This window comes from Pundamilia nyererei, unplaced genomic scaffold (genome assembly GCF_000239375.1).
Source record: "Pundamilia nyererei isolate P.nyererei 1_Seehausen unplaced genomic scaffold, PunNye1.0 scaffold00020, whole genome shotgun sequence".
In the NCBI taxonomy this organism is placed as follows: domain Eukaryota; kingdom Metazoa; phylum Chordata; class Actinopteri; order Cichliformes; family Cichlidae; genus Pundamilia; species Pundamilia nyererei.
In genome coordinates this window covers 2138108-2141120 of record NW_005187421.1, presented here as the reverse complement: position 1 = coordinate 2141120, position 3013 = coordinate 2138108, and the positions used below count along the sequence as shown (strand labels likewise).

Here is a 3013-nt window from a genome sequence, read left to right as displayed (position 1 = left end):
CCATTTAGTACACCGACTACTGATTCAATATAAAAGAGATCAAGTTGCATTTAAAACATTAAGCTAAAACTGGGATTTCATTGTTTTATTGTAGAAACCTAAAACTCTATACATTAATTCACGCTGCTCTGAGTAAGGAAATGAACTTGTGTCAGTCAGATGAGGCCTATACTATGAATCAATGTTCCCACTAAGCTGCCCGCGTGCGCAATTGCGCACTGCTGGCACAGTCTCTGCGCACAGAAAATCTGCGTTGCACACATAAAAAAAATCGAACCTGAATTGAAACTAAAATGAATACTTTAACAATTCTGTTTTGCAGTGTTAGTAAGTGTGTGGCTGCTCCCGTATGAGATTAGAATGATGTCACCTTATCCCATAGTCCAGCCAATAATGCGATTCGTATATACGCAGCTAATCAGGCTATGACAGCACCTTATGTGTCGACACCAGTGTTTTAGCTAGCAGTCGTGATGTGCAATACCACTGATTTACTTTCCGATCCAATACCAAGTAAAATTCAGGGTGGTATCGACGATACTGATCCGATACTGATACTTTGTACAAAAACTTTCATTGTATTTCATATATTATTGTATTATGTAATTGTAAAAATAATATAATAATATAGCTTCATAATGATTACAGGACATCAGACTACTTGTTCTTATTGCCTAATAACGCAGAATTATCATATAGAAATAAAACTTGAAGTTGTGCGCTATTTGAAAACGTTGCCTGCCTGCAGCACTAAAGGACCCCGTGAGAGATGTTTGTCTCGCCCTAGCAAAACCTGTCCTCTCCTCCTCTTCAGTTCGCCTGAACATACACTTGTCATATTCTGTGATAAGATTTACTCTGAGGTGTTTCACGAGGTTAGTAGTGTTGCCACAACACCTCACTGTCTTGCCGCATGTATAGCAAACCGCGCCTTGGCTGTTTGTGGAGGTAAAATACGTCCACAGATTACTCCGTTTACGCTCAGCCATTGTTGCGAGTGCGCACGCCAGGTTGCAACACATTGCGGCCTGACGTCAACTCCAAAGCCCTATACAGCCATATTTTGCACATGACTATGAAAGGCGGAAGAGGAAGTAGTTCCTTTGAATGTAGACAGAATGTTATAGTTTCTTCACTGTGTTCCTGTTAATGATAAACTACAAATTTACCCTAAATTACTAAAATATCGATATTTTAACCTGTTAGCAGTCGGACGTACCGCCCACGGTACATTGGATGGTTTAGGGGACTAATTGTAAATTTGTAGGACTGCTAAGGGGTTAATGTGAGAATCGATTCTAGAACATAAATGATTGTATCGGAGGAATCGATATTTCAGGATCGATCCACACATCACTAGGGTATAGTCCTCGTGTCTTGATACAGCCCTGATTTTGTTCTGCCTTGCTGCTTAATTAAAAGCAATCCCATGTGCATACTACCTTTTAGGGCTAAGCCCTGTATCAAATGTCTGCCTCTGCTTTCAAGGACTGCGATTTTGATCGCTGGTGTCACCAGATGTTTGTCTAGACAGAGTTCTAAAATCTGGTGTTATAAGTAATATAGTAACATTTTAATCATTAAAATAAAAGGTCAGCATTAGTGTGGCATGTTAAAGCCAGTATCAATCTCTACAAATCATGTTTATCGTTTAGTTTAATCTAGCACTTTCAGAAAGACATTTTCTGGGTGCTGGTTTAGCTCAGTGGAAAAAGGAGGCAGCCATATGGCTAAAAGCTAGCCCGGATTTGAGTCTGATCTGCGGCCCTTTGATGCAGGTCTTCTTCCCTCTTCCTTGGCCTCTGCTTTCATGTCAGTCTTCACTGTACCTGTCCAATGAAGCCATAAAAGCACTTCTATGAAGTATGCATGTTCTGACCCCCCCCCAACCCAACCCCAAGCTATTCCATCCCAGAAATCAAGCACATCATGTTGACCATCTTTTTCTGCATACAAACCCCAGGAAATGTGAGAGATGCCATTGGTGGAATTTCAAGTGTTTTAATAGCAATTTTGCAGTATTCAGTCTAGCATTAACCATCTTTTTCTTACATCTGTAAAGTAGACCTCAGTGGCATATATACACAACCTCTGCAATGCTGGAAAAGCCAGTCCTGATTAGTGAAAACAGCAGCTGCTGTGTGATGCATTAAATGTGACATTTGTGTTATTCATTTGTTAGTAACAAACCAAATAGATTTTCAAAGTCCAGACGCAAATCCACTTTAAATATTTTCCTAACAGTAAACTGCAGAGCATAAGGTTTCTGCTATGCAACTAAAAAGGTTTATAATTATATTTCAATTTTTCTAAACATGATTTAATGCATTTATAAAAAGCAAACACTGCCTTTTCTCCTCACTGATACAGAAAACAAAAATGGAGAAAATTAGATGTTTGACTGTTCTGCATTATTAGAGATTTGATATGGCAGTCAGCACAGATCCGGTCAGCACAACACATGAGGCCAATGAGAAGATCAGGCAGTTCACCAAGCCCTGCGGAAAGAAAGTGGGAGAAGTTAATCATCTGAGGATGATTTTTCTCAGAAACATTTAATTAAAAATTCTTCCTTTTGGGATGGTAAATGCCTTCCTGATCAACTGCAGTTTAACTTGATATTGTTTAGAATCTCCCCTTTGTAAACGGCACACTTACATGCAAAGCCTTTGAGCTACTGTACAGTCAAGAAACAAGACTAGCTAATATTTTGATCGTTACCTTAATCTCTTTAAACACCAGGCACCCCCACAGAGCAGCAACCAGACCATAGCCCTGAAGAAAGGAAACCAAACAAGCTGTCTGAGCTTAGACCATTGACTTGATGAAACTAAAGTACCAGCTTAAAAGAACAGGATATAAATGGGTTAGCCATTTGTTCCAACAGTGTCTGATCCGTTTAGCACTTTTAGCTGTGCATACACATCGAACATTCACTAAAGGTTCAATGCAATAGACAATCTAGGATATTTAAGCACTAATGGCTTTTTCCATGTATGAAGGATACACTTAA

At 39.3% G+C, this 3013-nt stretch overlaps 1 long non-coding RNA gene across 1 annotated transcript; it reads right to left on the bottom strand.

The window, feature by feature from the left end:
• Positions 1–1985: 1985 nt before the first annotated feature.
• Positions 1986–2784, bottom strand: LOC106456136 (uncharacterized). The gene is made up of 2 exons (XR_001290299.1): positions 2722–2784; positions 1986–2498 (listed from the first exon to the last, which is right to left on the bottom strand). It is a non-coding gene; the product is annotated as an uncharacterized LOC106456136 (long non-coding RNA).
• Between the last annotated feature and the right edge of the window lie 229 nt (positions 2785–3013).